Source organism: Hemicordylus capensis, chromosome 4 (genome assembly GCF_027244095.1).
Source record: "Hemicordylus capensis ecotype Gifberg chromosome 4, rHemCap1.1.pri, whole genome shotgun sequence".
Classification (NCBI taxonomy): domain Eukaryota; kingdom Metazoa; phylum Chordata; class Lepidosauria; order Squamata; family Cordylidae; genus Hemicordylus; species Hemicordylus capensis.
The window spans coordinates 194,757,202-194,783,755 of record NC_069660.1 but is presented as its reverse complement, the minus strand read 5'-3'; the positions used below and the strand labels follow the sequence as shown (position 1 = coordinate 194,783,755).

Sequence of the window (26,554 nt, the reverse complement as noted above, 5' to 3'; positions counted from 1 at the left end):
AAGAAGGACCCTGTGATGGTTAAGGTCAGTTGGTATGCAACCGTTACTGGTCGAAAGATGTGCTTGATTGTAGAGGAGAAGAATCTATACATACACAAGTAAATTTTAGCCCGTTGATTAACGGGCGCTAGGAAGGGAAGGGGCCCATATTCGCCCTCCCGCCTGGCTCCGGCGCCGCCAGGCCTCGGCCGGCTTCCCCCGCCGCTTCTCCCCACCGCCCGGCTTCAGGCCCCAAATTCTCCCTCCCGCCCGGCTCCGGCGCGGCGGCGGCGCCGCCTTGGCCGGCTTCCCCCGCCGCCTCTTCCCCCCTCAATCAGCGGCCGGGCGGACTCTGGGGGCGCCGCTGCCGGCCTCCGCAGCCGGGCCGGGCCATTCGCGGTCGGCTCTGTGCCGCCAGCTGCCGCTGGCTGCCGCCGGCCTCCACTCCGTCTTTTTCGGCCGAGGCGGCAGCTCTGCTGCCGCTTCGGCCAGTTTCCCCTGCCGCACACCTGGTCTTTTCGGGGCAGCCGCTTCTGGCCGCCCAAGATGGCCGCCGGTCGTGTCTCCCTTGCACTGTTCTGGGCATGCGCTTCGTGCATGCCCAGTACAGGCCAGGGACGCACGAACGCACGCCTTGGTGTCCATCCACAGACGGACACCAAGGCTTTTATTATAGAAGATAAGGATAGTGGGCAGGACTCTGCAAAGAGAGGGTTTGTGAGGGAGGAAAGAGCCCCTTCAGGAGAAGGAGGCTGCCGTTGTCTGAACTAGATGAGGAAACAAGATGAACAAGATTTGTTAACTCAGGAAAGGATGGGGGGAGAAAGACAGAGGCGAAGAGCAAGTGGAGGAGAGAGGAGAAAGAAAGAAGGGAGGGGAAGAGAGAAAGCAGGAAGGGTGAGGGACCGGCCTGAGCCTATCAGCGGCCTGAGGGGAACAAGCAGCTATGGTGGTGGCGGCAGCAGCAGCAGCAGCAAGGAAAGGCCCAGTCAACCACTGCTGCAGTTTGGGGCTACTGAGGCCTTTGGCGCAGGGAAGCAGGCAGGCAAGGGATGGCCCCAGACCTGTCAGGGGCCTGAGGGGAACGAGCGGTCATGGCGGTGGTGGCAGTGATGAAGGGCCCGGTCAACCACTGCTGCTCCTGTGGGGAGGAGCAGGAGCAGGGCTCGGGTGAGGGCGGGAAGGTCTCTGGGGATAGGGGGCTGCAGCTTGTCCAATAGGTGCCAGCAACACTGCAGCCATGACCAAAGGGGTTTGGGGGATGGAGTAAAGGGATGGAAGAAGAGGAGCAGGAGTGCAGCTCAAGTGAGGGTGGAGAGATCTCTGAGGTGAGGCGGGCTGTGGCAGAGGTGTGTGTGTGAGGGGAGCAATCAAGTACTAACATGCAGATGCTCTGCATGGGTTAAGCAGGTAAAAATTTAAAAGGCCTGAGTGAACAATAAGGTCTTTACCTGGTAGCTAAAAGAACAAAGTGATGAAGCCAGGGGAAACTCACTGGGGAGGCAAGGACTGAAAAGACCCTTTCTCTAGTAGCCACCCACCTCACCGCGTTGGCAGGGGCACTTAGACTGTCATTAGATACTCAGTGACTGTTGGTTAGGGTATGTTTGAGTAAGTTACTCTGTGTGCAATTTTTTATGAAAAGATGTTATCTTCTTTTCTCGTTGCTGCAAGAAAAAGATCCATTCCAAGTTTAGACAAGAGCATTCTTGATTTGTGTTATGGGTTAGCATTGATAGAATCACCAACAGAACCAACTCCAAAATGGGAGCTATTATATGGAATCTCCCAGGCTTCCATTCTGTCACCAAGGCTTTTTAACATCTACATGAAACCTCTGGGTGAGGTCATCAGGGGATTTGGTGCCAGATGTTATGAATATGCTGATGACCCCCAAATCTATTTCTCCTTGTTATCAACATCAGGAAATTGTGTTAGCCTCTTAAATGCCTGTTTTCAGGTAGTAATGGGCTGGATGAGGGATAATAAACTGAAGCTGAATCCAAGGAAGATGGAGGTATTCATTATTGGGGGGCATAATCTGCAATATGGGATAGAACTTCCTATTCTTGATAGGAAGGTTACACTCCCCCAGAAAGAATGGGTTCATAGCTTGGGAGTTCTCTTGGACTCGGGTCTCTCCCTGGTGCCTCAGGTTGAGGCCGTGGCCAGCAATACTTTTTACAAGCTGCAACTGATTCAAAAACTCCACCCATTTCTTGAGAATAACCTGGAAACAGTGGTGCACCAGCTGGTAACCTCCAGGTTGGACTGCAATGTGCTCTATGTAGGGCTGCCTTTGTATGTGGTCCATTGGCTAGCTTCTGGTTCAAATAGAATCACACCAGATTAGATTCAAATTGATTCAAGATTCAGATTCCTCCAATAAATTTCCTCTTATTCCCAGCTTTCATTTAAAAAAAAAAAAAAAAAAGTTAAGCTCTAGCCTTTGTAGAAGTGGAGTTAGGAAGCAAAATGTGTGGTAACTATTTTTCAAGTGTTTGGAATATTTGGTATATAATAACTTTTCCTCAATGAATCCCTATGAGGATTCATTATACACCTTCATTTCTACTATTCATTTTGACTGTCTTTGAACAGTGCCAACTGTCATGTGCCAATTACACACACAATTACACACACAATATTACACACATTCATTTTGACTGTCTTTGAACAGTGCCAACTGTCAACTGCCATGTGCCAATTACACACACACACACACACACACACACACCACCCACAAGGCAGTGGGCTAGTGTGGGTTAATACTCAGTTTATTGTTCATGAGATGCTACTAATTCCCCACCTCCACCCACAAAGCAGTGGGGTCAAAATGAACAGAAGATATGAAGGTGTGTAATGAAGACACCAAAGAATCTAAACACTTCAAAAATCCTAAAAATAACAAACTGAGTACCCCAGTGAGTGTGAAGTGGTGGTGGTGTATTTGACACATGGCAGTTGACAGCTGGCACTGTCCAATGACAGTCAAAATGAACAGAGGAAATGAAGATGTGCAATGAATTTTCAAAGGGATTCATTATGAGGAAAAGTTATTAGACACCAAAAATTCCAAACACTTGAAAAATATTGACCCCACATTTTGCTCCATAATTCCACTTCTACAAAGGCAAGAGCTTAGGCTTTTAAAAAATTAAATCTGGGGATCCATGTTAGGGTGACTTTGAATCCTCATTATTTTCTATGGTAGAAATATACAAAATCAGTAAAAACCTTTTAAAAATTTAAACATCAACCCAGTGCCCCACTGCCTTGAAATTTGGGTGGTAGGTGGCACCCATGGGGATCTACTCACCATCCAAATTTGGTCCCCCTAGGACCTATATAAGTGGTCCTAATCTATTCATATCCCAATTGAGTTAAATCACATCCAACTCGAATCTGGGGTGATTTGGGGGGATAGGTTTGGAAACAAAACAAATCAGGGGTGATTTGAATCAGGCACAAATCGAATTGAAAAAATCAATATCAAGCACATCCCTACTTGATATCCCTGATTATGACAGTGGTTGTCCTTTCCTGCTGTTGCAAGTCCTTTGATACACCCCAACATTACACCTCTTCTTCCCTGTGAAACAGGAAATGCCATCAGAATTAAGGCGCTCTGGGACTTCTTATTCTTAAGAGAAGTCAATAAGCACCTCTCTTTCAGGTTACCAGTAGTAGAGTTGCCTGTACAACCAGTCTTTCTCCTTCTCCTTTTTTTTGTTATGGAGAACACCCTGGCCTAGAAGCGCCGTCTGCAGAATGTTAATAGTATTTTTATGACATGGATGCTGATTGGCTCGAGTAAATTTCACAAGATCTTACAATATCTGGACACCCCAACTGTAGATAGATAAAGGGAACCATAATATATGATTTAGCCTACTTTCCTCATTGAAAGTAGTCTTGTGAGATCATCCTGTGCGCTCTCTCTCTCTCTCTCTCTCTCTCTCTCTCTCTCTCTCTCTCTCTCTCTCTTCCCTAACAACTTAATAGTGCCTGCACCAATTTGGACCAAATTTGTTACAATTGTAGTGCCATATTGTATTTGTGTGATGATGTCACCCACCCCAATTCAATGTGGCATATGTGTGAAGTTTTGAGGTGGAAATGATCTTCACTTGTGAACTGCCTAACCAATTTGCACCAGACCTATTACACATGTTAAGATTATAGAGGACAATAAACTTTTATATCTGATAAATGAATTCCAGAACCTAATTCAAGATGGCAGTTGTGTGTATGCATTTCCCCCTAACAGCTTTGCAATGCCTGGACCAATTTTGATCAAATTTAATACAGTAAATTTTAGTACAGTAAATAGTACAGTAAATAGTGCCCCATAGGGACATTTCAGTGGTGTATTACAGTATATTTATAATGATATCATTATCTCATTGTCGTCATCCACCTACACATGGTGCATTCTGTCCTTACAGATGAGTCTCTGGCGACTACTGGCTTATGGTACCCTGCATATTGAATTTGGTGTTTAACAACAAAAAGTGCATGCATTTGAAGATGGTAATTATCCATTAAAATTCTAGTGTGGGTTAAAATTAATTTAAATAAAAGTAGGTGGATTAGTTCTTACCAGAACCTCTTGTTTTCCTTATGGTAATAGCCTGGCAGTAATGTGTGCCTATTTCCCCCACCTCCATGTTTGGGCTTTGGATATCACATTGTATATCTGCTTTAACTAAACATTACTTGTAGACTCAGGGAGGAGATGAGATGTTTTTGTTGGCTGTGCATATAAGGCACATGATTTAGGTTCATGTAACATAAAATTTGGCTAACCAATAAAGATAGCTACCCCATGCATGCACTCAGTTACCCCATTCACATGACCAAATATAACTGGGTGAAGCATCTGACCTTAGTATGCTGTGTGAATGGGTGAGTACGTACACACACACACACACACACATCCACACAACCATGCATACCCAGGTCAGAGGCTGCACCCAGGTATATATGGTCATGTGAATGCGATGACTGAAGATCACAATTAAACAGACTAATCTTGCTAATATCTGTTTTAGGGTAAGATGAAATGATTAAATCAGAATTAAAGCTGAGTCATCCAGTCATAAGATTTTGTCTGTCACAGGTGTCCATATTCCTCTTACCTTGGTAAGTAGCTCTGGTTTGTGTTGGGATGCTCAGTCCCCAAGTTCTTGAAGCTGTCTGGCCTTTCCTAACTGAAAGCCAAAAACAAATTCTTAACTAAATGGCAAACCCAAGGAGGTGGTGGAAAGAACCAATTTGATATTCCAAAGTATCCAGCCCATGCCAGGGTTCTCTCTGACACTTTGAGTGGTTTGACCTATTTAGCATATTATAACTTTGATCATTTAAGAATAGTTTTGTAAAGTTTAGTGCTTAATCAAAATTCTAGGCTCAAGGGGAATTGAAAAAACAACAACACCCGAATAACTCTAATTTAAGCTCATCAGGATATTTAGACAGGAGATGGTCCCAACTAAGTTCAGATACTTTTACTGGTATAAATAAATAAATAAATAAATAAATAAATAAATAAATGCATTCTAGTCACAAGTATGGGAGGACAGCTGATCTTGTGTAGCAAGCATAAATTGCCCTCTTTGCTCAGCAGGGTCTGTCCTGGTTTTCATTTGAATGGGGAACTACATGTGTGTGCTCTAAGATATTCCTCTTAGGGGACTAGGCCACTCTGGGAAGAGGATTTGCATGCTTGCATGAAGAAGGTTCCAAGTTCCCTCCCTGACATCTCCAAATAGGGCTGGGAGAGACTCCTGCCTATAACCTTGATGAAGCCGCTGCCAGTCTTGGTAGACAATACTGAGCTAGATGGTCCAATGGTCTGATTCGATATAAGGTAGGTTCCTCTATTTCTATGCTATCTGTGAATCTTTATCATCTTTTCTTCCAAACTGAGATCTCATTCTAGGAACATATCTGTCCAGTGGAGCCAGCATGTTGACTTAAGGAGCAAAGTCCACATTGCAAAGAGCAGGGTCTCTTTGAAACTTTTCACCTCATGAAAGTTAACAGCAACAATTTCAGATTACAGTTAGAGGTACTAAACAGGTACTAAACAGAAAGCATGTTCAGTTCAGAGCTTCCCTTCAGGGGAATGACAGAAAACAACTATCTGGCAATCAGGCGTCTTTTCCTTGAGACAAACTTGAACAGGACCCCAAAGGTTAGTTAGGAATCAGGATTGTTGGGGAGGGAGGGAATCCAGGATTTAGCTTAAAGGAAGGGAGATGACATCTTTCCTCCTGTGTGTTTCCATAGTTGGAATCCAGAATGTGTGCATGGTTGACCAGTTTTTGACTCATAGCAGTCTCTGTGAGAACATGCAGTAAAACTGCTCCAGGAGTATAAGAAGGCAGTGGGAACTCTCCATGGAGACTTATAGTCCATGGCAGCTGAAGGTGACTTCTGTGATAGGTAAGGTATTAATAGCACCCCAGAGAGTCATTGGCTGTGAGAGGCAAAGAACAAAATATAGGGAGGAACTTGACAACGGTGGAGTGTGTCCTGGGACAGATAAACATCTTCTTACGCCTGGTGAGGAAAGCAAAAAAAAAAAAAAAGGGGGGGGGGACACTTTATTGGCTCACACAAATACTGAAGGTGAAATGAGCCTGAAAAGAAACTGATGTAGAGCTTGGGTAGGAAGAGATGATTCTGAAGAATATATCTTCTGTTCCCAGCATGGATCCATTAATGGACGGCATTATTAGCTGAAATTTAGGGCTGATTCTCCCATGCATGTTGTGCAATATCATGACTGCCATATCAAATTGTGTCTTATGTGTGAATGTCATTACTGATATAACAGCACAGAACTTTCATCCAACATAACCTCAAGCACAATACCTTTTAAGCCAATGACATCTATTTGCCCATTCATCAAGTGATGATTAATTAAGAGATGTACATGCAGGTGTGAATCAGCCCTTAGAGATAGGGTGGCTATAATGATAGGACTCCACTGCAAGGACACCAACAAATACTGCCACGCTGTGGAGCAACATGTAATATAAGCAACTTACCATGGGGTAAGGCCAACAGAAAAAGGCATGTGGGGATGGAGTGTGTGGGACGTTTACAGCATCTGGCTTTTAGGGGAAAGACAGCTAAGAGAAAAGATGATGGAGGTGTTTACCATTACAAACAGTGTGGAGGAAGTTGATAGAAGGACATGTATTGCTATCTGCCATCGCATGAGAGCTCAGAGGGACACAATTAAATTCATTGTGTCAATTGATAAATTGATTGGTAGAAGATTCCAGACAGACAAAAAAAATTGCTTCATACAACACAGGATTGATGTATGAAATCTACTGACATAGAATGAGGTTATGGCTATGGACCTTAGAAGAGGGTTAGACAAATTAACAAGCCATGACTATTAGCCATGGTAGCTAATTGGAATTAAACTTCTAAGTGCAGAGACTATGAGGTGCTTCACATGATTCAGGGAGAGAGGACTTAACCTGCTCTCCCCACAGACGATCATGCCTGCAGCCCTGGGCAGCCAGATCGGCCACCCACATAACTACCAGCTCTGTCAGAGAACCAGTGGGGGCTATGGGGATCAGGGGCCGTGCATTCTAGAGAGACACCTGAGGCTGGGAGGCTGGCTTCAGCCTCCCAGTCGGGGGTCTACTCATGTGTCGCTGTGTGCCACGGCAGCACATGAGCAAGAAAATGAGGTTAACAGAGCACTCACTCCATTAACCTAATTTAAGGGGAGTGGGAATTAGGTGGGCTAGCTGCCTTGGAACCACCAGGCTTGCCCACGAGCCCAGTGGTTCCCACAATCAATAGAAAGTGGGCTAGGCTCCCTTATCCCGCTTTCTACTGATTGTTGGAATAGCTTCAAAATGTCTTTTCTAGGGGTGTGCAATTCAGATTTTCGGTGATTCAGTTCGGGACCCAAACCAAATCACCCCTGTTCTGTTTTGTGCCCGAATATGGGCCACCCGAATCACCCTTGATTCGGTTCAGATTCGGATTTAACCCGAATCAGAATCCAAATCGATTCAGAGGGAAAGGGCCCAGGAGCAAAATTTTGGGTTGGGGTGGTAGTGCCCAATGGGTGGAAGCTACCACCCCAATTTCAGGGGGATTGGGCAAAGGGCTGATTTTGGGGGAATATTTGAAGTTTTAGTGACTTTGGGGCAGTTTGGGGACATAGAATGGGATCTGGGCAAAAAGAGTGGGGTGGGGTGGTAGTGCCTAATGGGTACAGGCTAGCACCCCAATTTCAGGGGGATTGGGCAAAGGGGTGATTTTTGGGGAATTTCTGAAGTTTTTGTGTCTTTGGGATAGTTTGGGGCAGATTGGGGCAGAAAGTGGGGCCTGGGGCAGAAGAGTGGGGTGGGGTGGTAGTTCCTAATGGGTGGAAGCTACCACCCCAATTTAAGGGGGGTTGGACAAAGGGCTGATTTTTTGAAGCCTGAACTGGAGTAGGCTTGCAGGGAGGCCTCAAGAAAGCAAGGAAGGAGGCAGGCAGGCAGGCAGAGTGGCCCCCACAGCTCTCTGCAGCAGACCCTCTGCCCAGCCCAGCATTTGCCAGGTAGAATATGAACTCTTTTTTGTGGTCAAACCTGCCCCCCCCCGGATATATAGGGTTAGGGTTCACTGAGGCCTACACGGAGGTCTCCCTGGAAGCCCCACCCACCTGCCAATCAGCTGAGATGCGGGGAGAAAAGGAGCTCTTTGCAGCTTGCCTGCTGCTTCGATTGCTGGCCAGGAGGACAAGCAAGAGAGAAGGCAAACAGGGCAAGTGGCTGAGGGGCCTTGGGGCTGGGCAGGGGGCAATGGGGAGATGTGAGGTGTCTCTGGGGGCCCCCCAAGGCAGTGGGGGCCCCAGACAACTGTCTCCCCTTGCCTAATGGTAGTTCCGCCCATGGATCTGCTTGCCATAGGGCTTCGATATGTTGGGGGGAGACTGAGAAGTCTCTGAATATTGAATTTAAAACAGCTTGGAAAAATTGCTGGCTTAAAAAACTATCTAAAAAGTCCTATAAGTGGCTTGTTTCATGGCAGAAAATTATAAAAACTTCTGGAACAAACAATATTATATTTATTTTATTTATTCATTCATTCATTTATAAATGCACTTATGTTCAAGTTGTTTTGCAACCCAGAAGGTCTGTGTGAGAACTGTGAAGCATGTGTTGTGCTTTTATTTTATTTTTCTTGTGTGTGAACTGCTCCCCAATAACTCGCAGGGACTTCAGGGTAAATCTGGCGAACATGTGAATGCAGCACCTCCATTCCAGAAGAGATGTGTGTTAAAGATGTGTGCTTGTCCTCCTGGCCAGCAATACAGTCCCTGGTAGCACAGTGGTAAAACTGCCGCCCTGTAACCAGAAGGTTACAAGATCGATCCTGATCAAGGGCCTCAAGGTTGACTCAGCCTTCCATCCTTCTGAGGTCGGTAAAATGAGTACCCAGAATGTTGGGGGGCAATATGCTAAATCATTGTAAACCGTTTAGAGAGCTTCCAGCTATAGAGCGGTATATAAATGTAAGTGCTATTGCTATTGCTATTGCTAAAGGGCTTTAAAAGCCTCGTGTGAAAAACATCCTGGAATCAAATTTTACTGAATTTGTTCAGAATTCTGAGAAAACATACATAGGCTCACACTGCATGGCTGAAAGTCTCCTTTGCTAATCTGCAGCGAGGGTCCTATTTTAATAATTAGTGTTTCTAGTGTGTTCAGGGCATTAAAAGTAGCACAAATATATAGTACTCGATGTATATCACTATATATTGTGAAGTGTGTGTGTATGTGTATTCAGTGAAATGTATTTCTAGGCAGCATACTTATTTTGAAATATCAGACTTAAATCCTTGAGGGCCTGGGGTGTGCGGAGGCCCTGGACTTTGGGGGGGGGGCATTTTAAAATCTTGTCTCTGGGCCCACTCCAACCTTGCTACGCCCCTGTTTTCCTCTGATAAAACATGGTGACAATTGGCACAACTGAGGGATGCTTCATATTTCACAATAAAGTAGTTGCCCTCTGTAAGTGGCACAGAGCTTCATCTGTCATTGGGATGACAAGCAGTAATGGAAAAGCAGGTCTCAGGCACACTCTGGACATACCTCCTCATGTTCTTCCTGTCTTCACACCTTTTATGAATAAATTAAATAGCATTGGTCCCAATACAGCTCCTTAGGAAACCCCGTTGCTTACTCCCACTGAACAGCTCTCACTCTGAATGGTTCTTAGTGACCTGGAAATAAAATGGCAGACAAGAAGCTTGGCAGTTGCAACTTCTCCAATGGCATTACTTACTATCCAGCAGCTTTTTAAACCATAAGAGCCTTATTTTGGAAATTAGCAAGCCTGAATAGGCGCACACACAGGGCACTAGGTTGCTCTGGCTGCTTGAATCGTTGGGCTGGGAGGAGTTCTCGATTTGAGATTTCACTCTAGTTAATGAATAAAATCCAATCAAACATGTGAGCATTGAGCCTTTATCTGCAAAGAGGAAGCCTAAAAGCCTGGATGTGGAATGATGATGCTTTTAATTCAGGCCTAAACAGCTTGTTATCCACCTTGCTGAACACAGTCCACAGGGTGCATTGTGTGGTCTGCCCAATAAAACTTCCCACTGCTTTTTGCAGTCTCATTCTGGCAGCAAAATCAGAAGGGTTAAGAAGGCCCTTTTGAAACTGGCAGAGCATCTGCTATGAATGCAGAGAAGGCCCCGGTTCTGTCCCTGGCATCTCCAGGCAGCGCTGGGAAAGACTCCTGCCTGAAACCTTGGAGAGCCTGTCTGTCTCTGTATAAGGTCGTTTCCTACGTTCCTATGAAACCTCTGTACAGAGCTCACAGGTTATGTTCACTTGGTGGCCTTAAGTAAAGAAGACCTGTTTTAACTGGAAATGACATGTTGACTTGTGCAGGCTATCTAGCAAGATTTTTCATTTTTCAGAATGTTGCTTCTAGAAGGAGACAATCACAAATTAGGAGGTGACATTTTGTGGTTTCACAGGGGCACTCTGTGGTTTCAATCAGGGGCACTCTGAAGTTAAACATGCTAGCAAGTCTTGCTTTTTGCTCACAAGGCTTATTTTAGTAGTGCGTGACATGTCTGCTCTGGTACTCCAGTTTAGCTGGCTGAAAAAATGCATCATCAAACATTCAATATAAGCCTACACAATATCCATTCTTGCCTGCCCGTCTGGACCTTTTTTCATCCAAAATACTTCTGCTTCAATCAAGTCAGGCTTACAGACCATATGAGAAATAACTTCCATAATCATCCAAGCTCACAATGGGAGATAAAAACTACTATTTGTCAAGAGGGGAAAGAACCCACCTTCCTTGAATTCCTCATACCATTCCTCTCCTCTTAAAAAAGAAAAGAGAAGCCCCAAAAGAATATTGGTTTTTGGAGGTCATCACAAGTCTAATGATTAAATCAATACAGGCATTTAGAGACTTAATAGAACTGAAAGTGAAAAAACGTTCTACATTTTCAGAAGTGCCTTCAAATCTCCCCCACATTCCAGCTGACATGTTGAACTAGTCAGCCTAAATCAGTGGAATTCATTACAAAGCATACAGTCAAATGAAAACAGCCCATAGCCCTTGCACTGAATATCCCTGGGCTTATCGTGGTTCACATTATTTGGGCCTTTGCATGGTAGAGAGATATCATGCCTTCTCTTCATCACTACACTGATAAGTGAAACTGAGTATTCAGCGGGCTCATCATGTGATGTGTCTGTTGATGTGACCTGGGCTATACCACTGCATGTTGGGAGGTGGAGGATCAAATTTTTGAATAAATATATATAGAACTCCAAGCACAGGAAGAGACAGAATGTTAGGAAGAGAGCAATGTGAAGAAATTCTCCAATGTTTCTCCTTGGGGGAAAAACCTGCATTCAGATTTCACTTTGAGGAAATATTTGTCCCAACCCTAGTCCCTAACCTAGACTTCTCCTTGACGGGCTAGTTTTGTATGTATAGGAGGTCATTCATACATTTGCTCCCACACTTGCAGTTTGAAGCAGTACAGTTCAGCAGTGGACATGAATCCAGAGGTGTTCTTACCCCTGGACTTTGGGGCCGAAGTCCAGGGCCTCCACACCTCCGGGGGGGGGATGCTTTTTAGTCTGTTCTTGGTGGTGTGGTTTGTGCCCTCAAGAACCTACATGTTAAAAATGATGCTTAACTTGAGGGGGGTGGGGCACTCCAAAGGCCTTTAGGTCCAGGCTCCAAAATTACCTAGGTGCACCTCTGCATGAATCTGCTAGTCATGTAGCTCAGTGAAGAGAAAAAATATGGACAAGTGACATAAGGCCTGTTCACATTAAGTTCAAAGCACATACAATCTGTGCATACTGTAGCTGGCATATTGTACAATGGTACTTCAGCCAGATAATTCTGCATAAATGCAAGTTACACAGATGCAAAATTTGCACAAATGACATTACACAAGAGGAAGCCCATTGGAAAAAATGGGTAAATTTTGCATTTGCATGCAAAGTTGTTAGGCTGACATACCATTGTGCAGTATGTCAGCCACTGATGCACATACAGATCTGTATGCAGGTACATTTCCTATCTGTATCCTGTTTTTTTTCAGAATGCCGACACCCAGGTACACTTTGAAAACAAACAGATGTGCAGTCATTCACCCAAACCAGTATATTCGTACACACAGCGTAATGTCTGAATAGGACTATAGTTTGAGGGTCACACTTGAGGCATGCTTGCATTTCCATCTCTCCCCATCCTTTTAAATAGCAACAATGAAAGGGGAGCAATCTTGATTGGGACCACAGCATGGGGTGTGTGTGTCTTTTTAAATGATTTCCCCTACTCCATTCATTTCCCCAGTTAAAAACAACAACAAACACCTCCCCAAATCTATAATTTGCTCCAGGACAGAAACTGCTATTTGTGCCAATTGCAGCATCCCTTCCAGGATAAATAGCAGCTCCAAGCATAGGAGGAAACCATTAAACCTCCCTCCTCCCATACCACTGCCCTGATGTGGATTGTAGCCTCCTCCCTGTAGCTTTTATTTGATGGGGGTGGGGAGGAAAGATGGAATACAAGTTCACATTTAATAGCATATATAGTTTGACCATGACAGTCCTCCAATGAAGAAATCAAAATATTTGTGTACATAAAACTCAGCCAGAATTTATTTTGACTAGTACTTATATCTGTTCTATCATTGCACTTTGTGGGTGGGATGGGGATCGTATATTTTGAAGTCCTGTTGTTAACCTGAAAGGCCCTTAGAACAAAGACTAGAAAGAATGCTTCATGCAGCATCTTGATTTTTAGACATTTTATGCTCTGCTTTCAAGCTCTCCCTCTTTTCTTTTTCTTTTGAGAAATGTTTTATTTCGGTTTCTCATTTTTATTCATGGAGAATCAAAGACTGAAAGTGCTCCATTGAGTGTTCCATTACTTGTCCCCCCACCCCACCTCATTCTATTTAGACCATCACAAAAGTCTAAACAGAATGAGAAGCTGGTCCAAATGCCCTTGGCAAGTGGGATCATTTTGATGGAGTGCATGGGGCAAACTTCAAAAATCTTAAAAGCGGTTAAAAAAAAAAAAAACAACAACAACTGGGAGAAAATAAAAGATGATGGTTTAAAAGTGAATAATTTAGTAGGGGGAAACAAGACTGGAAAATATTTTTCTTTCAATTAAGGAATAATGATCAAGGGCTGAATGTTGCTTAGGGATTAATATTTCTCTCAGAAAATATGTTTGACTGGAGCACAAATGAGGTCGTAAATTATGACAGATGCTGTTACTATCCTGAAAAATAGTAAGGGGATATACACATATTTTTGCCTCCTATATTGTGAACTTCTTCAAGGTGTGTATGGCTGGGTTCACATATAATGTGGAAGCTGAGGTTCCCCCAGCCCAAGAATGAAGGGAACTTGAACTTGGCACATCATATTTCAGTTTGCTAGTAATAGCCAAGTTGAGTCAGAAGAAAGTCCCTTGGCTGGTTTCCCAATGATGCCCTGGATGCTATCTCAGCCTGCCTTGCACTGTGCTTCAGTTGGTAAGCCTTCCCTGTGTCATCCATTTTGCAGTCATTTGTCTCTGATTGCAAAGGGGGCTGCCTCACCTGGTATGAACCAGAGGTCCATGAAGTGTGTCAGTTCAGACGTGATAGGACAGGGCCTTCTCTGTTGCTGCCCCCAGACTCTGGAATGCTCTCCCAGTGGCGATTGGCTTCTCAGTCTCCATCACAGCGTTTAGAAAGCATGTTAAATTGTGGCTTATATGATTGTCTCTGCTGCTGTTCTATGTAATCTGTATTGCTTTTATGCATGTGTTTTAAATTTTTAATCAGATTTGTTTTATATTTTTAGCTTAATATTTTAATTGTGTCTTTTTCACAATCTTGTTTTTAAATTTTGCTGTAAACTGCCTTGGGATTGTTTTAATGAAAGGTGGTATATAAATTTAACAATAAATAGATAGATAGATAGATAGATAGATAGATAGATAGATAGATAGTCACCTCTGGGTGAGCAGTACTTGGTTTGACAAGCCAACTTCAAGCCTTGGTTACATATTTAATTTTGAGCACTGAATAGAGCTTATTGCCTTGGTTCCTGCCTTGGCATGGGTTCAGTCACAGACAAGTCATGTACAGACTTTGCAAGTAGCTTCTGCATTTTGTGTGAACTCTCCCATAAAATGTGTATAAAGTCAATTACTGCTATGAAGATTAGCAAATAAAAGTGTACACGACCCATTGGATCCCTTCTGATATTTCACTAGGGTATACCACTGAATTAGTCCTCCTCACACCTCTTCCAGTAATATTGGAAGACCCCAAAACAGGGTCAGCATCACCTTATTGGCATAGGAAGGAATTGTGTTCACTACAGAATCCCCTCGCATGACCTGGAGTTTCTAACATTACAGGGGCAATGTGGGAAAGTCACAGTAAGAAGCAGAGACTCTCATTTTACTAAGGAATGGGAAGAACTCCCTATACATACCTGTTAAATAATGCACTTTAATTTCTCCCTAGGAAGTCAAGGGGATTAAAAAGTGCTTAACTCTGTCTGGATAGTGATGGAGATGATTGCCAGCTGACCAGAAGCCCTTCTATCAACTCTGGCTTTGTGCCTTTAAAAGCAGCCCAGTATGCAGAAGTCAATAGGTGACACTGATAAACACTATCACCTGCTAACAGCTGCATATCATAAGCCCTATTCACAATTTATGTTCAATGCAGGGCAATCTGTGCACAATGTACCCATGTACAAATCTGCTTGCAGATACAGTTATTAACACATTCTGTTCAGCACAAATAAAACACTACACTGTATTATTTAAGCCCTGCCCTTGAGGGAGCCTTTACTCAGCTTAAATTTTAAATTGAGTGCATATATAACCATTCACACACAAACATTTCCACGTGTACAGACACCTGAATGCACATATAGTGTAATGCCTGAATAAGGCTATATAATTATAAGGTTGGGTGGGGCCAACCATCTGACCCAACCTCCTCCTCAAAGCAGGAATTCAAAAGAGCACTCCAATAAATGATTTTTGCTTCAGGCCTTTGCTTGAAAACCTTCAGTGAGGGACCATCCATAATTGCCCTAGGTAATCAGTTCCATTGTTGAACTCTTGCCATTAAGAGTGCAATCATGTCCCCACTCAGTCTTATCTTTTCCGGGACCATTTCCAGATGGGGCTTTTAGCTCAGAATGGAGGATGTGCATTCATACATCGGCCAGATTCACGCCAAAGTCCATGCGAGATATTGGGGTGCACATCACACACGATTCAGGTTTTCCATTGTGCGTTAGAACCTAGCCCAATTTATGTCTGGGGTAAAAACAATCAACTTTTTGAGTCGGTTTCTTTAGACAAATTTGAACTCTCAGTAAAGCTTGCTGTCTGGAAAAGTTCCAGGTTAAACCTATTCAGTTCCTTCATTATTTCTTCACAGGGCTTCTTTTCCAGATCCTTGACCATATTCATTGCTTTCTTCTGAACTTCTTTTCAATTTATCTACATCCTTCTACATCCTTCTTAAACTGCAGTGTCCTGAACTGAACAAAGTACTAGAGATGATGTCTCACTAGTGCAGAATAAAGTGCTATTATTGCTTCTTGTGTCTTGGAAACTATAGTTCTACTAAGTCAGCCTAAAATCTCATTAGCCATTTTTACAGCTCCATCACACTGCTGGCTCTGGTTCAGCTAGTGAATGATTACAGTCTCAAGATCCTTTTCACCTGTACTACTGTCAAGCCAGGTATTTCCCATCCTATACCTGCACATTTGATTTTTTTTTTGTCCAAGTGCAGAACTCTGCACTTGTCTATGTTGAATTTCATGTTATCGGGTTCAGCCCAGTTTTCTATCCAATCGAGGTCATTTTGGATTTTAATCCTGTCTTAGATGTTCGCTATCTGTCCCAGTTTAGTTATCTGCAAATTTGATAAGCATTATCTTCAACTAATCACTGATAAACATGTTGAAGAGTACGGGACACAGAACAATATCCTACAGCACCCCACTTGAAACTTCTCTTCAGTTATCAGACCCAGCTACTCCATTTGACATCCCACATAAATGGAATGTATATGATTTTCTGGCACCTGATGTGAGGCATCCAATACTGATACCACCACTGTCTTTGCCCTTATCCACTGTCATTCAGTGTATTGCCACATCAAATGCTGTCCCTCCAATTACCCGGTGGTCTCCATGACTGCCTTTCTTCCTCTTCCCATGCTACCTGGATTTGAAAAAGAACAAGAAAATTAAATAGAAAAGAGAGTGTATAGTTGAGGAGAGTGATGACCTTAAGCATCTCCCATGGGACACCCTAGACCAGGGTTTCTTAACCTTGGGCCCCCAGACGTTGTTGGGCTACAACTCCCAGAATCCTCAGCCACAATGGCCATGTCCAACATAGGGATGTGCACAGAACCACGGAGGTGCGGTCTGGCACTGGAGGTTATGTAGCTTTAAGAGCGGGGGGGTAGTACTTACCCCTCCCGCCGCTTTTCCCCCTCCGGCACTCAACTTTTTAGCAAAGTTTTTGTGGTGACAGCGTTCCTCCCTGCCACCCCTGCCCCCATTGTTGCCCGGCAAAAGGGGAAGTTGGGTGCACGCATGCGCCCGTTGCAGTGCACACGCACCCATTGCCGCCGCACACCGTGTGTGCGCATGAGCATGGCAGCGACGGGCACATGTGTGCACTCAAATTCCCCTTTTGCCAGGCAACGACGGGGGCAGGGGCAGCAAGGAGGAACGCTTCCGCCCCAAAAACTTTGCTAAAAAGTCGAGCGTCGGAGGGGGAAAAGCAGCAGGAGGGGTAAGTACTACCCCCCGCCCTTAAAACTACATACCGCCCCTGCCGCACCAGCCCCAATCCGGACTGGTTTGGAGGCCTCTAACATGGCCCTGGACCGGTCCGGTGCACATCCCTAGTCCAACAACATCTGGGGGCCCAAGGTTAAGAAACCCTGCCCTAGACCACCACACTAGATCATTTCTTTTCAAACTTCCTTTTCAGTACAGGGATCACTGGAAGAATGGCAGTGGATAACAAACACAGGTAGAGAAGGGCAGCAAATGGCAAGTGGAGGAGGGCAGAGGGAGAAGGAGGCACCCCCCCCTCCCACAGTAATACAGCATCGGTGACAACTTCCTCAGTCCACCTCATGAACAGGCTGTCCCTGAGATCCTGTCACACACAAAAAAGGTCACTACTTAGTGGCTTAAAGGTTTCCTTTCTAATGTACAGTCAATCAGGGGGTTTTTTTTAGCCATTGTATGATGGATAGCAGTTGTCCATTCTTCAGAACATGGTTAAATATAAACCTGGCTCCATTGGGATAGGGTGTATTAAGATGAAAACTTGATCATAAGAGAAGATCATATACATTCACTTTTAGCATAATAGCACCACTCTTCTATATTCTACCCCTGGCTCCAGGAAAACTTGCATTGTCCTGAAGAGGTGCTAAAAATGAATGGAAAATGCAAAAGGTTTCATGGCAAAGTGCAATGTGCAAATGGAATCTAAGTGCCTTGAAAACAGAAAGACATTGAAGTGCTTTTAGTCAAGCATTAAGTATTTAAGCTGACATTCATCTCCTTTGAGAACATGCCATTTATTATAAGTTACAATGTGATGGTGTCATAATTTTTGCTTAAAATAGTAATGACAGCCAGTGGTCACCTACCATCAGAATAATAGTTTATGCTAAAGTAGAAGTGAAAATGCAAGCAATATATTTGCCATTCAGAAACACTTCTTGAATGTCAGCAATGCTAACCTTGATCCATCCAGATATAATCATGAATCAAACTGAACTGGGCACAGCTAATTACCTGTGGTTAAAATAACAAATCCACAGTGGTCCCAGACCAGACAGAATATGTGAAAATTTGTTCCCATCCTTATGAAAACACAGAATGGAGTATACATTTTCATCCAACAGAAAAACTTTAACCCCTCCTTTACTGGGCAAAAAAGGCCGAGCATTCTGTCCCTCCCTGTGGGTGTTCTTGATGTCTCCTTTGTGTTTCTTTTTAGATAGATAGATAGATAGATAGATAGATAGATAGATAGATAGATAGATAGATAGATAGATTGCATTGCATTTTATACCACCAAATTATACCATCTCCTAGTGGTGTTTTTCTTTTAGTTTTGTTTTTTTAAAGAATGAGTTTAAAACAGTTTTTAAAAAACCTATTAAACAAAAACAATTTTTGTGTAAAAGATTGTGAGCTCTTTGGGGGCAGGGAGCCATTTTCTTATTAATACTGGAAAAAAGAAAATTCCTGAATCTCTGAACAGAGTTTACTCCATCTAGCAAAAGTAAGCTCCCAGGCTTTACAGACAATAGAGAAAGACCCAGATTCCAAGCACAGAGCAGAATAAGGCACGCACCTAGGCACTGCAAAGATTGCTCTTAGAAAAATAGACTGTACTCCCTCCAGTTCAGCTGTTACTCCCTGAATCCATAGCAGGACTCCAAAAAGTAGTTGGGACACAATCTTAGTACGAAATACCTGGAGTGCCATGGGAACAAACTGGCCCCCTTTAGAGTAATAAAATCGCAAAAAGGCACTGAGAGTATTGCGGACTTTATGAATTGAAGACAGCCTGCGGGTTTTCCAATTTAGATTATATTGAAATAATATGCCTAAATATTTATAGTTGTAAACCTGCTCAATGTGGTTCTGATTTATTACCCATTTATATAATTTCCTGGATTTAGAGAAAACCAGGACCTTTGTTTTTTTGTAGTTAACTGTTAGTTTGTTATCATTACAGTAGCCGGCAAAAGCACGCAACAGTCTTTGCAGACCTAATTGGGACTGAGATAGCACAGCTGCGTCATCAGCATAGAGTAAAATGGGCACTCGTTTGTTAGCCAGCTTCGGGGCATGGGAATCCACACTCTCCAGAAATGGAGCCAAATCATTAATAAAGAGATTAAACAGTGTCAGGGCCAAGAAGCAGCCCTGTCTGACCCCTCGAATAGAGGGGACAGAATCAGTTAGGGCCCCATTGATAGCATATCTAACCCATAATGAGGAATTGGAGTAAAGCTACATCATCAAAAATAGCAATCTCTTATCTATTGTTGTTTTTCCAAGTTTGGACCATAATAAATATCTGGAGATAGAATCAAACACAGATTTTAAATCGATAAAGGCAACCAAAAAATTGCATTTGGGGCCGCTAGAGTATTTCTTTGCTAGATGGTGCAGGAGCATGCAGTGATCGAGGGTAGAGCAGCCTGCTCTAAAGCCTGCTTGTTCAATCTTGAGAATTTGATTTTCTGAAATCTATGCCTCAAGCTTATCCAAAAGATACAGAGCATATAATTTGCCAACCACTGACAACAAACTAATGGGTCGATAGTTGGATGGATCTGAATGGAAACCATTTTGAATATGGGAACAACTATTGCTGTTTTCCATTGCTCTGGTATAACACCTGAACTATTAATAGATGTAAATAAATTAGCTAGAACTAAAGCCTACCATTCTATATTGGCTTTTAATAGTTCAGGAAGAAGAAGATCAGGACCAGGAGCTTTTCCATTTTTAAGGTGACCTATTAAATCTGTTAAGAGCCCCTGGTGGCGCAGTGGTAAAACTGCCGCCCTGTAACCAGAAGGTTACAAGTTCGATCCTGACCAGGGGCTCAAGGTTGACTCAGCCTTCCATCCTTCTGAGGTCGGTAAAATGAGTACCCAGAATGTTGGGGGCAATATGCCAAATCATTGTAAACCGCTTAGAGAGCTCCGGCTATAAAGCGGTATATAAATATAAGTGCTATTGCTATTGCTATTGCTATTTCTGCAGGAGTAACAGGAGGCCAACGGGGCAACTCCCCAATCAGAGGGGGAACAAAGATCTGGCTAGGCTGGGCATCATTATAGAACGCAAAAAAGTGAGATTCCCACGATCTAGCCGGAATTCTACAAGGCATATTAACCCAGCCGGTTGCTGAAACCAATCTCCAAAAAGTGGCTGTCTTTATTAGTGGTAGCCATAATAAGCTTGTTCCAGACATTTCATAATGCTTGTTGTTTAGCATATTTAAAACTACTTTTGTATGCCTTTTTAATTTGATAGTAGATTGGTGGGACTACCGTATTTTATGGACTATAAGACTCACTTTTTTCCTCGAAAAATATCCGCCAAAATTCAGGTGCGTCTTATATGTTTTAACAGTTTAATATGTTAAAACTCTGAAAAACTGGATTAAAATTAAGGTGCGTCTTATAGTCCGTAGCGTCTTATAGTCCGTAAAATACGGTATTTGTTCTGTACCCAATCTATATTCTCTATAGATACTCAGCAGTTGTTTGCGTAATGCCCTGCAAAGGGGTTACAGAATCCACCTCGCATGTTATTCTTTATTGTGATTTTTATAGGGAACCCCGTTTAAGACTTTTATCTCCTATGTTAGACAATTTGCCTGGCCGGTCTGATGAATTTTATTTAAATTATCTTTTAATTAATGAGGACACTGATATTATTTCTGTTATGGCCAAGTTTTGTTATATTATTTGTAAAATACATACTGGTTTATTGTAAATGTTTGCTGGTCAATGACCGAATAAACTTATTAAAAAAATAATAATAATAATAATAATGCCCTGCAATGCAGATCACAGCACTTAATCAAAGATGATCAACTGTTTCCACAAGTTCATCCTCTCCTTCCTTACCTTTTTACAGCAGCAGACATTGCTGACCTCGGTACTAGCCAAGTTACTAAGACATCTTTAATTAGTTCTAAGTGAAATATTTTCCAGTCTTTACCTTTAGGGTGGGCTTCCAACATGGTTTTAATCCTACCTTTATTTGTAGCTGTTTGCAGCTGTCTGTAGATACTCTTTCCCCATTGTTTTCCCTATCTGCTGCTGATTTAGTTTGCCATATTCCCTTATGTTTTCAATTTTTGGGGGGGGGGTATTCATTTTTTCCTAGATAGATATTAAGGTTATTTACTTGACTGGGAGGTGGGCAGGGCAGGCAGGCAGCGGCGGGGTGTGGGGAGGCTGCAGTAAACTTACCCTTCCCCCAGACAATTCCTCAATGGTGGTGGGAAACATGGACTGTGCTCACACACGATCTGTGCAGAGTCTGGAACAATGCGTCCTGGCCTCCATGAATCCCACAATGCACTCCACGACAAGCGTGGTGCATTGGGGTATACCCCCATCAGATGGGTGATCTAGGAACCCATCTCTGTATGTGCTCAGGCTACAAGCAGACCGATCACACACACAAACCTGGGCGAGTGTCCCAATCCCCTGGCGCTCACACCCTTAAGTACGCTAGCAGAATTAACCACGGCTAAAGGCCAGACTTAAAAGTGAGGTTAGGCAGGCAAGCAGTACCAGAATCCATGAGCAGCGCACATGAGCAGCGCACATGAGCAGCCTAACCCAAGCTTGGCTGCCCTAGTCTGGGTTAGACTGCTCATGAGAACAGTCTTATTAACAAAATGCAGCTAACAAGGATGACTCTAAGAATCAAACATTTTCTAAGCCCTATCTCAGTCCCCACAATAACTGAAAATGGAGGTGGCTTTCAGTTCAGGTGCCACAAAACTGCCCTCCATGTCAGCTCAATAATAATTTTAGTAGATGTCTTGTGAATGTGCCAGCATGGTGTAGTGGTTAAAGTGCTGGACTAGGACCAGGGATACCCGAGTTCAAATCCCCATTCAGCCATGAAACTAGCTGGGTGACTCTGGGCCAGTCACTTCTCTCTCAGCCTAACCTACATCACAGGGTTGTTGTGAAAGAGAAACTCAAGTATGTAGTACACCACTCTGGGCTCCTTGGAGGAAGAGCGGGATATAAATGTAAAATAATAATAATAATAGTCTTATTGTTTAAGAGTATAAGATGATCCATATATATTTGCTATACTTATTGTTGTTAGGGGTGTGGAATTCGGGTTTTCGGGTGATTCGGCTCGGACCCGAACCGAATCACCCCTGTTCTGTTTTGTGCCCGAATCTGGGTCACCCGAATCACCCTTGATTCGGTTCGGATTTGGATTTAATCTGAATCTGAATCATTGGGGGGGGGAAGGGGCCCAGGGGCAAAATTTTGGGGTAGGGTGGTATTGCCCAATGGGTAGAGTCTACCACCCCAATTTCAGGGGGATTGGGCAAAGTCCTGATTTTTGGTGAATTTTTGAATTTTTAGTGACTTTGGGGCAGTTTGGGGGCATAGCATGGGATCTGGGCAAAAGGAGTGGGGTGGGGTGGTAGTGCCTAATGGGTGCAGGCTACCACCCCAATTTCAGGGGGATTGGGCAAAGGGCTGATTTTTGGGAAATTTCTGAAATTTTCATGTCTTTGGGGCAGATTGGGGCAGAAAGTGGGGCCTGGGGCAGAATAGTGGGGTGGGGTGGTAGTGCCTAATGGGTGGAGGCTACCACCCCAATTTCAGGGGGTCTGGACAAAGGGGTGATTTTTTGAGAATTTTTGAAGTTTTAGTGACTTTGGGGCAGTTTGGGGGCAGAAAGTGGATCGGCCCCAAAAGAGTGGGGTGGGGTGGTAGTGCCTAATGGGTGGAGGCTACCACCCCTATTTCAGGGGGATTGGGCAGAGGGCTGATTTTTTGGGAATATTTGAAGTTTGGGTGTCTTTGGGGCAGATTGGGGGCAGAAAGTGGATCTGCCCCAAAGGAATGGGGTGGGCTGGTAGATAGTGCCTAATGGCTGGAGGCTACCACCCATCCCCAATTTCAGAGTGATTGGGCAGAGGGGTGAATTTTGGTGAATTTATTTTTATGAGGTTTGTCTTCATAAGGTGAAGTGTGCTAAATTGATTACTTCCTCATATTATTCATAGTAATAGAGAGTGTGAAAAAGTGGAAGTGGGGTCATGAGAGTTGTTTAATTGAAAAAAATCTCATTTGCTATGATACAATGAGAATTCACACCTCAGAAAAAACTTTTAAAAATTTGTTATTTCTCTATGTAAACTGCCCTGAGCAATTTTTTGGAAGGGCAGTATAGAAATTGAATGAATGAATGAATGAATGAATGAATGAATGAATGAATGAATGAATAAAACAGATTTTTAAAAAGCCTTAAAACAATTTAAAACCACAGTACAGTTAAAAAGCTTGGGTGAAAAAAATAAGTCTTTAGAGTCTTTGTTGATCAGGCATTCTGCTTAAACAAGGTAAAACCCATTGAGAGTTTGAAAGTTCTGGAGATCTTCCATCCAGATCACATTACTAAACAATCATAGTATTTGTGGAAGGGGTACTTCTGAATTATGTCTCCAGCAAATTCTTCCATTGATACTATTGTTCTGGTTTCCCAGGTTTGTGGAAAATTGAACACAGCTGCAAAATTAAGCACATCATGAAACTAGAAGACTCAAAATAGAAAATCTTAGTCTCAGTGGAAAAGAAACATACGTTCAGAGAATCAGCAACAGAGCAGGAGTTAATTTTTTTACTGTAATGTAGCCCATAGAAATTACTTTTGCTATATTAATGGAATACAATGAAACCTGGGTACTTCTTGCCTCACGAGAAAGTATGCAACTGTTGGTCAAACTTTTCAGATTTGGACCGAATGTGTATCCCTTCAGGTGCAACCATGTTCTTCTGTCTATAATACTTCATGGTCCATTTGCTGGTCAATGACCGAATAAACTTATCTATCTATCTTCATGGTCCTTGTCCATTGTCCCTCGTCCCACTCATTTATCTTTGCATCATGCCATCCAGGGGTGCCTAACTGATGCGTATATGTCAAGATCTCCTCACATTATCAATGTGATTTTTTGAAACTAAGCTTGAATTATTGTGATTAGGTGCAATTCTGGAAAGCTGTTTTTGAAGCCACTAAAGTACAGGAATAGATTTTTGCTCATAGGGCAAGAACTGGAAAAAGGCAGGAGGAGGTGTCACCTAATTCTGCCTAAAGCACAGTTTGCACAAAGCAAGTTCTCAGGTTGTGTGCACCAGAATGGGAGCATTCACAGTCTTGAGAGTTTCAATTCTTTTCAGCTCCAACACAGGACTATAGTTCGGTAACTCTTTTCTGCCTAGCAGTCCAAGCATACACCTCACTGGCACCACATCTGTCACCCTGTGGTTGTTTGTAATTATGTCAATACTTACTCTTTCTCTTAAAAGGGGGGAAAACCCTCAAACTCAGTGAAGTTGGAAATTAAACTTGGTTACTCTTAAGCAAGCTACTACAGTACATGTCAGAAACCTGCAGAAGGTGTTTTCAGCTGGCAAGCAGATCTAAGGTGATTTTAATTTACACAGAGCAAAACCCTGACAAGGATGGATTTGGAGGATGTGCATTGGTTGCTTTGAGAACAAATATCATAGGAAAATGGTATATAAATGAAATAATCATGGGATGAGGGCAGGGGCAAGGGGAGGCGGCTGCCTGGGGGGCCCCACACCTCGAGGGGCCCCCCAGAGGCAAGTCACATGACTCCCCAACACCCTCAGAACTTCGGTGCCGTGGAAAAGCCAACCCCAAGTTTGGAGCAAAGGCAGCATGCATGCAGCAAAGTCCTTGCCTGCAGAAGCAACTCTGAGCCAGGAGCGCTCTTCCCCATGGGAGGGTGCAGGGACGGGGTTAAAGAGAGGTAGTGGAGTTTTCTAGAGAAGCTGGCATAATGGGGATGTGAGTGTGAGTGCATTATATATTGTGAAGTATGTGTGTATCAGTGAGGGGCCCATTTTAAAATTTTGTCTCTGGGCCCACTCCAGCCTTGTTACGCCCCTGGATGAGGGTGGGAAGAACAGAAATGCAATTTGCCCTCACAAAATGGCATCTTTGCCATGCAGCTTGTCTCTCCCTTCCTTCTGAAGAGAAGACCCTGAGTTGTATTACAAACTTCCAGGGGTCAGAAGACACCAACCACTCCTACAGCACACAAACCTAATTACAAATCATACCTGTGTGTGGATTTTAACTGTAAGCTGTTTGGGGAGCCAATGCTTGCTGTAAAGTGGGGTATAAATAGAGGAAATAAATATTGTTTCCTCTGACTGGTTAAAATGTCCAGGTGAAGAAGAATATCTTTCCAACTTGTGACATCATATTCCTCCAAGTGGCACTGAACACATGTTCTTGAGCTGATCTATGGCTTGGATTAAGCCCTAAAACAACCACTGCCAAATGGACAGCCTGCTCGAAAAGTTCATACTCCCTTCCTGCTTTCCTTAGGTCAAGCTGGCACAACTTGTGACCAGTGTTCCCTCTAACAGAGATTTCCAGATGTTGTTGATCACAACTCCCATAATCCCCAAGCAAAAGCCATTGCAGCTGGGGATTCTGGGAGTTTTAGTCAACAACATCTGAGAATCCCTGTTAGCAGGAACACTGCTTGTGACCACCTATGCTGAATGAAGCCCACCTCTCTGTACTGTGACCCATGGTTTTGTTGCCTGCCTGGGACTACAACACAGGGAAAATAACCAGCTCCCGGCAGGCTACAACGTACAGTATGCTTGGGGAGCTGTAGTAACAAATTGTGCAGACTTGTCCTAGATTGTCTCCACAATATATGTATGCCCAGTTTTATGCCGTAGAGTCCTCATCTACTTCAAGAGTAGCTGGTAGCCCTCTGGGACAACTTGCCTGCTTGGGATTGCAAAAAGCTCATCATCATCATCATCATCATCATCATGAACCTGGCTGGCCAAGATACACGGCTGTTAGGCTGTGCTTGCTTTGAAGAGCCCCAAGTTAAGCAGGCCTATTCTAAATTATGCTTCCTTATGAAAACAGTTTGCTGAACATTAAATTGTGAGGTGGCTGCCCATGCAAGTATATCAAAGTTCACTAAAATGTTACCGAGACAAAAAGTTTCCCCAATCCATTCTTTGAATTGTCTCTCTATTGCTGGATCGCATTTCCAGGCAACTGGTCATAGTTTGTTTTCCTTGCTGATGTAGAATCAATAGAATTAAATAGAAACATATATTATTCTGTATAAAGGTACTTGTAGCTATTATAAAGTCATTTCTCATTTGTTGAGCCAGCTT

At 43.4% G+C, this 26,554-nt stretch overlaps 1 long non-coding RNA gene across 3 annotated transcripts; it reads left to right on the top strand.

Moving 5' to 3' along the window:
* LOC128324384 (uncharacterized) lies at positions 1–24,206 on the top strand. Of its 3 annotated transcripts, none has more exons than XR_008306820.1 (3): positions 1–24; positions 4,428–4,512; positions 23,857–24,206. It is a non-coding gene; the product is annotated as an uncharacterized LOC128324384 (long non-coding RNA). The 3 variants fall into 3 exon arrangements; XR_008306822.1 differs by lacking the exon at positions 1–24 and adding an exon at positions 42–98; XR_008306821.1 differs by lacking the exons at positions 1–24; positions 23,857–24,206 and adding exons at positions 42–98; positions 5,609–5,724.
* Positions 24,207–26,554: the final 2,348 nt, after the last annotated feature.